At 44.1% G+C, this 13,951-nt stretch overlaps 1 protein-coding gene across 1 annotated transcript in view; it reads right to left on the reverse strand.

The window, feature by feature from the left end:
- Nucleotides 1-12,497, reverse strand: part of LOC126091050 (uncharacterized) — a 376,404-nt gene extending 363,907 nt beyond the window's left edge. Inside the window, exon 1 of the mRNA XM_049907032.1 lies at nucleotides 12,417-12,497. The gene's annotated coding sequence lies outside the window, so the exon portion shown is untranslated. The remainder of the gene's footprint in view (nucleotides 1-12,416) is intronic.
- Nucleotides 12,498-13,951: the final 1,454 nt, after the last annotated feature.

Consider the following 13,951-nt stretch of genomic DNA (forward strand, 5'->3'; position numbering starts at 1 on the left):
CTGAGAAATCAGTACCCAAAACAACCACCTCTGGCCGTAATAACGGCCTTGATACGCCTGGGCATTGAGTCAAACAGGGCTTGGATGGCGTGTACAGGCACAGCTGCCCATGGAGCTTCAACACGATACCACAGTTCATCAAGAGTAGTGACTGGCGCATTGTGACGAGCCAGTTGCTCGGCCACCATTGACCAGACGTTTTCAATTGGTGAGAGTTCTGGAGAATGTGCTGTCCAGGGCAGCAGTCGAAAATTTTCTGTATCCATAAAGGCCTGTACAGGACCTGCAACATGTGGTCGTGCATTATACTGCTGAAATGTAGGGTTTTGCAGGGATCGAACGAAGGGTAGAGCCACGGGTCGTAACACATCTGAAATGTAACGTTCACTGTTCAAAGTGCCGTCACTGCGAACAAGAGTTTACCCAGACGTGTAACCAATGTGCACCCCATACCATCACGCCGGGTGATACGCCATTATGACGATGACGAGTACACGCTTCCAATGTGCGTTCACCGCGATGTCGCCAAACACGGATGCAACCATCATGATGCTGTAAACAGAACCTGGATTCATCCGAAAATATGACGTATTGCCATTCGTTCACCCAGGTTCATCGCTGAGTACACCATTGCAGGCGCTCCTGTCTGTGATGCAGTGTCAAGGGTAACCGCAGCCATGGTCTCAAAGCTGATAGTCCATGCTGCTGCAGACGTCGTCGAACTGTTCGTGCAGATGGTTGTTGTCTTGCAAACGTCTCCATCTGTTGACTCAGGGATCGAGACGTGGCTGCACGATCCGTTACAGCCATGCGTATAAGATGCCTGTCATCTCGAATGCTAGTGAAATGACGTCGTTGGGATCCAGCACGGCGTTCCGTATTACCCTCCGGAACCCACCAATTCCATATTCTGCTAACAGCCATTGGATCTCGACCAACTCGAGCAGCAATGTCGCGATACGATAAACCGCAATCGCGATTGGCTACAACCCGACCTTTATCAAAGTCGGAAACCTGATGATACGCATTTCTCCTCCTTACACGAGGCATCACAACAAAGTTTCACCAGGCAACGCCGGTCAACTGCTGTTTGTGTATGAGAAATCGGTTGGAAACTTTCCTCATGTCAGAACGTTGTAGGTGTCGCCACCGGCGCCAACCTTGTGTGAATGCTCTGAAAGGCTAATCATTTGCATATCACAGCATCTTCTTCCTGTCAGTTAAATTTCGCGTCTGTAGCACGTGATCTTCGTGTAGCAATTTTAATGGCCAATAGTGTACTTAAAAATATTGGGACGTAGGTATGAACGTCAAAATCTACGGGCTGTTTCGTAATTCATGTTACATACTTCTAGAGGCTGTCGAGGAGAGTTAGTAGATCAAATTTTACGTAAGAAACCAAGTCCGCAAACGTCATCTAACGACGCTTCCGAGCGTAAAAGCTACAGGCGCCAGCACCTTAACATATGTATGTACAGGGTGATTTTCTGATAATGTTACAATCTTTCAAGGACGATAGAGAAGGATATATGCATCAGTTTGAGGTTAGGGTCCCTGGTACAGAAACGAACGAGTCGAAAGTTACAAGCGAAAATCGTTCTGATACCACTGACAATGGACAATGTACCGGTACTGTTGTTGATAAACTGTAGGACAGGCAACTTCCAAAGGTGGCAGTATGGAGCAAAACAAGAAAAAATGTCGAGTAAAGATGGGCTCTAAAATGAATGCCTTAGGAGCTATGAGCACTTGCTCAGTGGAAGAGATGTATTTCACACTAGCGAAGATAAATAAGTGCTCATGGTTCCTCAGATATGCATAATTTGTCTGTTGAACGGGAGTTACAATGCACACTAACCAGTTCTGTTTGCACGTGCACATGCAGACGGGCACTTTCAAATGAAACGGCGAATGTTCTCGAAAGCAGCCAGGAAACAGATGTAAGACTGCCACTGAATTCAAAATGTTTAGAAAACTATCCTTGTAATTGTTCTCAAGGTCACAATTTTTTTTAATGGCAGTGAGCTTAGGGAAGTGGGTGCTGCTTTTTGTCAGAATTTACCCCTTCCTCAATGGGATTTTCTTTTTAAAGGCATCCCCATCAAACCAGAAATAAGTTGTTTCTCAGGTTGCAACGTCTTACTGTCGACACTGCGCAGTCAGGTTCACTTAAAATGCGAGGTCTGCAGTTCATTCCAGATGTTCTAATTTTCTTTCCTGCTCTTATAACTCCTTTATGACTTTAACAATATCGCGTTTTAAATCGAAAAATCGTAGCTGCCATGTCCCTTGACTTAAGCAACGTACGTTGAGTAACATATAGACCGCCTCGATAGCTGAGTGGTCTACGCTACAGAATGCCATGCAAAGGGGCCCGGCTTCGATTCCTGGGTCGGAGATTTTCTCCGCTCAGGGACTGGGTGCTGAGACGTCCTCGTCGTCGTATCATCCCCACCGACGCGCAAGTCACCGAAGTGGCGTCAACTAAAAAAGACTTGCACCCGGGGACCGGTTTACCCGACGAGCGGCGCTAGCCACACATTTCATTTTTCAATCATATAAGAAGTCTCCATACTCTTCGTTCTATTCCATCGCAAACTGTTGCAATTGACAATGGAAATAATGGGTACGACTTCAGAAAATTTACTATCCGTATCACTAGTTTCATCACGTGCTTCATGTCTGAAAATTTAGCACGAAGTGCTTCTTCATGCACAGGACAGACAATGAACCCTATTCGCCGATCGTTGCTTTTTTTTTCATTGTCAACTAAACCTGCAAATTCTTTGCAAATGGTGTTTAAAGGCGTTGCATTTGTGGTACCCATCGATCATGTGACTGTATGTCGTATAATAGATATTTCGAATTCTAATCCTGCTCTTTCGTCATTCCCATTCATTTTCGATGGCTTGTGACCATAGATCGCTAGAGTGTCTCTTTTTTTTTGCGAACAGCCACTGGACCTGTGGTCTTCTATTGTACCACGAACAAATAGCGAAGGATTAACACCCCTGACACCACGATTATGCAGAACTGAAGAAAGTCGTGGCGAATAAAAAATGGCGCACCGTTACGCTAAATTCTCACTTCGCCGAGTACTTCCGAGTAGTACCGAGAAAAGCCGAGACAGCCCGTACCTCGTTCTCGGGTGCAGTGTTGCACTCCCTGGCTGTCCCTACCAGAAACGATGAAACTTTGGGACTCGCTTTTTAACCGAATCGAGTCCGTTCATTATCAAGGCTAGGGGTGGTGTTACACGTTAGTAGAATGACGCCTGCTAAGGGTGTCAATATTTTCCCCATCGAGCTTACGACTCTGTTGAAACTGATTTTATCAGCAATAAATTATTTCAAGTGCTAATGCAGTTTCCTATGAACTTCCCTCATCTTTGTTTCTATCTGTGCAGAATTTAATGTAACTGAGAAACATCACAGCACAATACTTGGCTATCTATTTCTACTGACACATCAGCAAGCTGCCAATAACTTGCTACAAAATTTCGAAAACTTAAACAAAACCGTCTTAACTTTCCGATGGCCACGCCGCCTTTCAATATTTCTCGCCATGAAGTAGGAAATGACCGAATTTATCAAACTGAGTTGTAAAACACCCGAAATCCGACGTCGGCGTGGAACTTGCAAGACACAGTCTCACTCTGCACTTAGCAGGAAACCTGACGTTGACAATACCGGTAATATTCTAAATTATAACGCAAAAACTGTCTGTATGTGATGGGGCATACTCACTTTCAGGGTCCAATTTGAAACTGACATACAGGTACAGGGTTCGTGGACTGATATCAAGACAGTTCTCGCATTTAGTAATACGTCATTCATACACTTTATTGTCTGTTGCATATCTTATCGCATGAAGTTCCTGCTACTTTTCCTGTCGCCAAATATTCGCGGATGTTTGTGAGAAGGAACTCTTGTACAAGTGACTACCAGTGTGAAACTGTAGCTTCACTCGCTGGGCCGCAATTTGACCCCCTTTCAAACTCCCTCAGTTGGCTGTGGGAAGCACGAATGTATCACCGTGGCATTGTTGCCTGCTTACTTCACACATTTACACCACACCGAGTCTTCTGGCTGTGAGCATTCGATAATCGCTCAGGTCGCTATGCCGCTGCGCTGTTGGCAGACGACATGGAAACCATGATCGCCGGCCGAGGTGGCCGAGCGGTTCTAGGCGCTACACTCTGGAACCGCGCGACCGCTGCGATCGCAGGTTCGAATCCTGCCTCGGGCATGGATGTATGTGATGTCCTTAGGTTATTTAGGTTTAAATAGTTCTAAGTTCAAGGGGACTGATGACCTCAGAAGTTAAGTCCCATACTGATCAGAGCCATTTGAACCATTTTTGAAACCAGGATCAGTACATCTACTATCCCCCAGGCGGCATACGCCGTCACCAGATCAAAATCGACATCTTCTTTCCAGGTGTATTATCTTTTTTCCGGCAGTGTATATCGAAAGTCATTGTATAGTGCATGGCTTACGGTACTTAACACAAATATTAAATACGGTTCTCTCTCTCCTGCTCCAGTCGAGTGTGGGGCGAGTGAAAAATGACTCTTTACCGCGTAACCTCCCGTTCTAACAGACCCTCCGAAAGGTATACAATAGACGCAGGAGAATTGCACGAGCTTACTACCGTTTTCTTAACTTTATATGCAGATTGATTATAATTTAAGTTAAATTTTTAAAACGCTGTAGAAATAACACCACTGGTCTGAACGACGTCAAATTGCAACGGAATATCACCGTAGAAGGGGGAAAACGTAAGGCAGAAGAAAAAAATAGTGTGAAAATTGATCAATAGATGGCGCTGTATGTGTCAGAATACGTAAATGAAAACACCTATCATGCGCACGAGCAATTGAAGTTGGTATAAACACGCCAGGTACACGGCTTTTCCTCCTTTCGCGCCTGCGACGTTCGTCATGATTGTCTCAATGCAGGATTGCGCTCTGTTTGTAAAGATGTATTACAAGAATGATGACTGTGCACACGTTGCTCTGTAGGAGTTCCGGACACTGACGGCTCTGATAAAAGGCGTTGGTCCGATGACTGCCGTGGGTCTGGAGAAAATGATTCGGAATTTCGAAAAGACGGGTTCTTTCGGTGTGCGACCTGGTAGAGGGAGGAAATGAATTGATACTGCGGCAGTGGAAGCAGTGACGACAGCAATACAGGAGGAGACGAGTGGTGGTGTGCAAACGTGTAGTGCACGGAGAATTACCCGAACATTGGACATGCCCGTGAGCACGGTGCGTAAAATCCTACGAAACATCCCTCTTTGCGATCCATTCAGAATTACCCATGTGCACGAGCTACTTCCTGTTGACCTGCCAGCATGAGAGACCTTTGATTTAGAATTTCTTGCTCGTATGGAAGTCGACAATGATTGGCCGTGGAAAATTTTGTGGACAGACGGAGCCCACTTCCATCGGACAGGATATCTCAGTACACAGAATTGTCGAATATGGTCAAAGGAAAATCAACACGCAAATCAACCAGAACCACTTCAACCTGAGAAGGTCACTGTGTGGTGGGGTATCATAGGGGCATATTTTTTCGAAGAGACAAGTGCTTCCGGTCCTGTTACCTGTACCGTCACTGGTATGCGTAATGAGTGTCTTTTGGGCAACTACGTCATTCCAGCTCTCCAATAGCGTGGATGTGTGGATGGGATCATTATCATGCAAGATGGCGCACCTCCGCACACTGAAAATGCAGTTAAGCAGCTGCTGAAGCGTCATTTCGGAAATGCTAGAATTATCAGCCGCTATTTCCTTACAGCCTGGCCGTCTCGATCACCTGTTATTAAGCCGTGTGACTTCTGGCTGTGGGGCTATCTGAAAGATGTGTTCAGTGTTTCGATTGCAGACTTGGCAGCATTGAAGGAACGTAATGCGCAACACTTTCTGAACGTGAGCCCGGAAACGCTTCGATCAGTTGTGGAACATGCTGTTTCTCGATTTCAACTTGTTGCAGAAAACGGTGGACAGTATTTTGAACATGTTTTGCACCAGTTACACGGAAATTAATAATCCGATTTTATCTTGATTGATGATTTGTATGCGGTTTTTGGCCGCAGGACAGTTAAAAACCGATTTTTCCCATCCGATGTGACATGACCTTGCCGTGGTGGACGGGCTTACGTAAAACAGTATCACACTTGTACACCCCTGCACATTGAATAGTACAGTTTGTTTAACGTCAAACGTACACCTTAGGCATTGTTGTATGATTCATTTGTCATTTGTAGTCGATCACTATTAAATTATGACGCTTAAAGGCGCCGTCTATTGCTACATCTTGCAACTATTTATTTTTCTTCTGCCATACGTTTTCCTCTTCTTCGATAATATTCCGTTGCAATTTGACGTTATTCTGACCAGTGGTATTTCTACAGCGGTTTCAAGGTTTAATTATAATCACCCTATAAATTGAAGCGATCGTGAGACAGTAAACTATTGTACAAACACTTACTACCGTGTTTCAAAATTTTGCTCTGTAAGGTTTCGCGATAACAACGTACAGCACGAAAGCGTACAGGCCGACCTCGTCTGTTGACTGACAGAGACCGCCAACAGTTGAAGAGGGTAGTAATGTGTAATAGGCAGACATCTATCCAGACCATCACACAAAAATTCCAAACTGCATCAGGATCCACTGCAAGTACTATGACAGTTGGGCGGGAGGTGAGAACACTTGGATTTCGTGGTCGAGCGGCTGCTTATAAGCAACACATCACGCCGATAAATGCCAAACGACGCTTTGCTTGGTGTAAAGAGCATAAACATTGGACGACTGAACAGAGGAAAAACGTTGTGTGGAGTGACGAATCACGGTACACAATGTGGCGATTCGATGGCAGGGTATGGGTATGGCGAATGCCTGATGAACGTAATCTGCAAGTGTGTATAGTGCCAACAGTAAAATTCGGGCTGGCCGGAGTGGCCGAGCGGTTCTAGGCGCTACAGTCTGGAACCGCGTGACCGCTACGGTCGCAGGTTCGAATCCTGCCTCGGACATGGATGTGTGTGATGTACTTAGGTTAGTTAGGTTTAAGTAGTTCTAAGTTCTAGAGGACTGATGGCCTTAGAAGTTAAGTCCCATAATGCTCAGAGCCATTTGAACCACTTTTGAGTAAAATTCGGAGGCGATGGTATTATGGCGTGGTAGTGTTTTTCATGGAGGGTTCAAATGGTTCAAATGGCTTTGAGCACTATGGGACTTATCTTCTGAGGTCATCGGTCCCCTAGAACTTAGAACTACTTAAACTTAACTAACCTAAGGACATCACACACATCCAGGCCCGAGGCAGGATTCGAACCTGCTACCGTAGTGGTCGCGCGGTTCCAGACAGTAGCGCCTAGAACGCTCGGCCACCCTGGCCGGCTTCATGGAGGGGGTTTGCACCCTTGTTGTTTTTCGTGGCATGACAGCACAGGCCTACATTGATGTTTTAAGCACCTTCTTGCTTCCCACTGTTGAAGAGCAAGTCGGGGATGGCGATTGCATTTTTCAACATGGTCAAGCAGCACCTGTTCATAATGCACGACCTGTGGCGGAGTGTTTACACGACAATAACATCCCTGAAATGGACTCGCCTGCACAGAGTCCTGACCTGAATCCTATAGAACACCTTTGGGATGTTTTGAAACGCAGACTTCGTGCCAGGCCTCACCGGCCGACATAGATACCTCTCCTCAGTGCAGCACTCCGTGACGAATGGGCTGTCATTCCCCAAGAAACCTTCCAGCACCTGACTGGACGTATGACTGCGAGAGTGGAAGCTGTTATCACGGCTAAGGGTGGGCCAACACCATATTGAATTCCAGAATTACCGATGGAGGGCGCCACGAACTTGTAAGTCATTTCAGCCAGGTGTCCGCATACTTTTGATCACATTGTGTATGTAGGCTACCCCGTAAGGAGAGTGTCAGACACAAGCAAATATATGAGCATAGGAGTATCGTATCGTTATTCTCATAGCATGTATTATCGAATTATAGGCTTTCATAATTTTCTTTCATCATTCACATTGATATCAAACACAGATAGCTAAACATGCTAGACTGCCCACTGTAACATATGTAACATAAGTCGTTCAAATTACCTTTATTTTTATTCTGACGGTCGAAGAGGATTTTGGACACACTACACGACTGATCTCATTGCTTAGGTCTCATTCTTCATTCGTGTCCCAGAAGTACAGTGCAGTTTTATTGCTTTCTCATTTCAGATTCATAAGATAGCTAAATAAAGCAACTTGGACTGTTTCAAAATTAACTTTTCATCAAACTGTTAAAAGTCTCCTCATCAGAATGTTTCTTGAATTTCTTTGAGGCTCCTTCCCCCTCCTTTCTTATTCGCTGTACAAGACGATCAGTTATTTCGTGCAACTGACTTCTGCAGTTAACCACTTAACTGGAAAGCCTTCATAGCTCGTTTAGCAAAAGATATATATATCTGAATCCGATAAATAAACTCTCGAGGAAAAGACAACATACAGCAAAAGCTGATTCGCGTTGTCTGTTACCCGCCATGCGCTCCAACAGACCAGGTTCTTCGCAGCAGGCGACAGTCTGCTTATTCACTAACCGCACGTTTTGAATTGCGCTCGGAATCATATTAGGGAGATATATAGTAAATTTATTGTTTTAAATCTGCAGTAGCTTTGACTCTCAGTTTTCTCATAACACTTCTGCAGGTTTGCAGTAAACAGTGTTGCGCAGACAAAATGAGCTTCTTTACTGCATACATTGCAATGAGCTATAAACGCACCGCGCGTAAATCTTTCGTATTCTAAAAGTCAGTTTTAAACACTGCATCTGTCACTTACTAGTAAAGACGAAATGTATACCGTTTGATTCTAAGTACCTCTACAACTCGAGTGTCAGAAAATCTCAGCATTCACATCGTGACCGTTCTGGCGCGCCTCTTCATCTAGTCCACAATTTACACTCTCGTATAAACCCATTTTCTGTGGTGCTGATCTTCCACTGTATTTATCATGTCAGTAAGATTCGCGGTTCTCTTCATATTTATGGCATTCCAGATAGTTTTACAGAACAGATTCCAAGCCATGGTACCAGCTTACACTGTGATTTTCTCTGGTGTTTCGGCAGATATTGGCAATTTGGTTTTTGTAATGTGTAGCTAGAGTCACCCCAGACAAATACTGATAGCCATGTCTTTCATGCGACGTCCAGCATCGACGTAAAAGCGTCGACTTGTTTCCTGTTCCAAGTAAAATGAATTTTAAATTAGAATTTTACTTGCCCATTCGACAGAGCGGTCCCAAATGAGTCTAGTGCGATATTCCTATTATCGGCGTGTATTAACAGGAACAGTAAAACGCGCAGAATAACCAGCACTGCAGCAGGATATTGCGGAGACATGGCTTAGCCACAGCCTGGGGGATATTTCCAGAATGAGATTTTCACTCTGCAGGCCAAGGTCCCGAGTTCGAGTCTCGGTCCGGCACACAGTTTTAATCTGCCAGGAATTTTCATATCAGCGCACACTCCGCTGCAGAGTGAAAATCTCATTCTGATAATGAGCATTATTTGTTTGGGCTGACTCCATCTTCACATTCCAAGAACTAAATTGCTAAATCTGCCAAAACACCAGAGAAAATGCGCCTGGCAACCAACATCCAGTGTAAGCAACAGATTATCTAAATCTTGAAAAAATGTCGAGATTAAACTTCTTTTGTTTACCATCGATAATGATTTAATGTCTGTTGAACAACAGTTTCTGTACCATTTCTTGACAAGTGTCACATTTATTGAAGACTGGTGCTTTATAACTATAGAGACAAAGTAAGATCAAGAACAGACAGAAATAATTTGTACACTATACGACTTATTATGTGCGCATTTCCAAGTCCTGTTTAGTAGTTGTGTACAAATACAAAATAACAGCAATTATCGCAGAACTATTCAGGGTTGGTAAATAAACCTTACATATTCTGCGGAGTAAACTAGACTTGCCCCTAACATGTACGTTATTTTTTAACACCACGATTTCCAGAGGCACAGACTTATAGGAAATGGCATCCTCTTGTCTTCCTCCGACTTTGAACTGACTTATCCAACCAATGACAGATGGGAGCTGCGGTTAAAGTGGACTCCAAACCATGGTGTAACTTGTCATTTTTCACTATGCCTAGGTAAGAGAAGTGATCGGTCCTCTGTTGTCTGACTATTATCCACAGAGAAATAAGGCCTTTATTGATTGACATTTGTAGTTACCACAGACATATCGATACGAAAAAAATCCTAAATCCTTTGTGAAACTTAAACTGATTATTAGGTATAAGTACAGAAATAGCACACGCAAGCTCGCTTTGGACAAATTGGAAAATCATCCTAACGTTGTCATAGAAACCACCCCAATATTTTGCCTTAAGTTATTGAAGAAAACAAAGGAAATCCAGTTGTGGATGGCTGGAAAGTAATCGAAACACAGTTTTCTCCCGAATAGTAGTCCATAGTCTAACCACTGCGCCACCTCACTAGGCAATGTCTTTGTTGTTTTCTGGCTGAAACATGAGGAACTTCCCACAATAAAGGAGACCTGGAAACACAGAAATATCCTCCAGTGAACTCAGAACCGCCGCTTTCATTCTTTGTTAACGAAACAGTGTTTCAAGACAAAACCAACAGGAAAAATATTTTTCTTGCACTAAAGATAAGTGAAGAGGGGCTACAGAAAGCAAGTTATCTTTATTACATGTAGTTCCGCACCAATACATATAGAAAAAATTAATACACTGTTCGTTACATACCAATACCTAAACTGCACACGATGTATAAGGGACACTTTGCCACGATTCTTTCGACTACGATGCAGAAGTTCCACTGGGAAGCCCTTACACATTATTCACACAGTCCCAATCTTTTCACATGCGATTTCCATATTTTTGGAGCCCGGAAGAAAGACATTCGTGGCTGTCGATTTGATTTCGAAGAAAGATGCTCACGCTTGGGTAGGATCAGGATTCCGAACGCAACCGCAAGCATTTTTCCATGAAGACACTGACCGTCTTGCCTCATGGTAGAATAAATGTATTAACAATTATGGGGACTACTTTTTAAATAATAGTTTACTTTGTTTCCATCTGACTCGTTTTCATTTGACAGCCCCTTATATAACGTGTATCCTGCCTAGAATTTTCAGTACTGTTCCCAGAGTTCATCAGATAATTTCCAGAGTTTCCAGATTCCATACTGATATCTGAAAATCTATTTTTTGTCATCATGTTAACTAACATTAGCATACTGAATCTGTAATCTTACAAGTTGTCCAGTACTATTATGGCCAATAAGGAGCAATTGCGAAAACGCGACTGTGTTGTAGAACATCTGGAAACGCATTACAAGGACTGAAAGTGGAGGCTAAACCATTAACTTAGCATGCACAAGGAAACGCACGCTCACACGACAAACACACACACACACACACACACACACACACACACACGAAGACGAAAAGAAAGTCAGAGAGAGAAGACTGAGAGGAAAGCCATAACCATATATCACGTTTAGTACGGTGATTCAGGAGCTAATGATACGTTGAGGCTAACATTCCAAGTAAAACAATGAAACAAACAAGGACTAAAATAGCGGTCGCCAACTGTCTTCAAGCTTAGCTAATTATGTTCTTTTGTTGCGGACGAGTCGGGCGTGAATTACGTTACAAATAACGAAGCTTACGCCGATGGTTGTGTATCAAGATTGGCAATTATATTTAGAATAAATACAATCAAAGATACGCTGTAAACGTGTCTACTTGCGCTATTGCCTCTAATCCGAGCTCATCGTATCACAGAAATTTTACAGCTAATATACGATTGCTCATCGTGTCGCAAGTACATATAAATCTTATTGCATTTATTTTGATAGCGCTCGCACAAAGACAACTGCAACACCTTAATCTATTATTCAATTAAATCTGGTTGTTTCCTCCTCTGAAATCTAAAGTCTAAAACAGTGTGTAGTGGAGGCAAGTATTACTAGCTGGTAACAGCGAACTCATTATTATAATGGATACAACATCGCATCGAAAAAACCTATAAAATTAAACAAAGTCTTAATCATTCAATTGTGGTTGTGTGTCACTGAAAATTTGATAGTACGATAGTGCTCAATGGACACGCTGTGATACCTCTTGGGAATCATGAAATGGTGCGTAGCATTCTTGGCGTGAAGAGGAGAAAAAAAGGAGGGAAGTGTAGCCAGCGCCACGGTATCTAGAAGGCACGCAGTCTTGACCCAAATCCTTGAGATGGGCTATTCTTTCGGAACCGCGGAGTCTCGGAAAAACATTTGCCACATAACGGGGAAAGCCGGTTATTTTTGAGAACATTATTAATACAAAGTGTGTCAGAGGCTAGCGTACCCCCACTCGTGGCGTGGCGTGTCGCGGCGCGCCGCAGTTGGCAGCACTGGAACGAGACGTAGCGCGTCCGCAGAGCGTAGTCGGCCCTTACCTTTCAGAGCAGGCGGCGGCGGTGGACGAGCAGCTCGTGCGCTTCTCTGCCGCGAGGGACTAAAAATCTCGAATTATGCCCTCTTCGCTTCCCATTAGATTACAAGAGGACGTGGGAGGCTCTGTTCTCGGACCGCGGGAGTAGGGGCGTCGGCGTCGGCGTCGGCGTCCGCTAAATTTAGCCGCAGACGCACAGTGTTAGATTTCTGCCTCGCATGCAGCCGGCCACTCGGACACCGATTGGCCGGGCCTCTGAGTCACATGATACCGGTGCTGCCAATCGGCCTCGGGGCAGTCGCTAATGTCCTGCCTGCGAACGTCTTCGCATCGCTGCCGCTTTGTTGTTTCTGCAAATGTCCCGGACGAAGGGAAAGGTCAAAACCAATGGAGTCCCACAGGAAGAGGCCATACATCGCGACCAACTGATTGCGAAGATCTTTCGCGTAATATTGAGGGGCACACGAAAGAAATTACTTTGCAAAGTCTTAGTCCGACATAGACATTTGGGTTAAATATCTGGGAGTAAAGTTGCAAAGCTTTATGAAATGGAACGAGCACGTAAGGACGTTAGCAGGGAATAAACAAAAACTCGAATCAAAACACCTTCAGCCACCTAAATTTCCAATTGGTATTTTATTTGAGTAACCAGTTTCAGCGTTACATTACATTACCTTTGCCACACGCAGTCTTGACGCAATATTAGATACAGGCTCCGCGGTAGATGCTATTTTCCTTGACTCCCGGAAGGCGTTCGATACAGTTCCGCACTGTCGCCTGATAAACGAAGTAAGAGCCTACGGGATATCAGACCAGCTGTGTGGCTGGATTGAAGAGTTTTTAGCAAACAGAACACAGCATGTTGTTCTCAATGGAGAGACGTCTACAGACGTTAAGGTAAACTCTGGCGTGCCACAGGGGAATGTTATGGGACCATTGCTTTTCACAATATATATAAATGACCTAGTAGATAGTGTCGCAAGTTCCATGCGGCTTTTCGCGGATGATGCTGTAGTATACAGAGAAGTTGCAGCATTAGAAAATTGTAGCGAAATGCAGGAAGATCTGCAGCGGATAGGCACTTGGTGCAGGGAGTGGCAACTGACCCTTAACATAGACAAATGTAATGTACTGCGAATACTTAGAAAGAAGGATCCTTTATTGTATGATTATATGATAGCGGAACAAACAATGGTAGCAGTTACTTCTAGAAAATATCTGGGAGTATGCGTGCGGAACGATTTGAAGTAGAATGATCATATAAAATTAATTGTTGGTAAGGCAGGTACCAGGTTGAGATTCATTGGGAGAGTCCTTAGAAAATGTAGTCCATCAATAAAGGAGGTGGCTTACAAAACACTTGTTCGACCTATACTTCAGTATTGCTCATCAGTGTGGGATCCGTACCAGGTCGGGTTGACGGAGAAGATAGAGAAGATCCAAAGAAG

Source organism: Schistocerca cancellata, chromosome 1, assembly GCF_023864275.1.
Source record: "Schistocerca cancellata isolate TAMUIC-IGC-003103 chromosome 1, iqSchCanc2.1, whole genome shotgun sequence".
Classification (NCBI taxonomy): domain Eukaryota; kingdom Metazoa; phylum Arthropoda; class Insecta; order Orthoptera; family Acrididae; genus Schistocerca; species Schistocerca cancellata.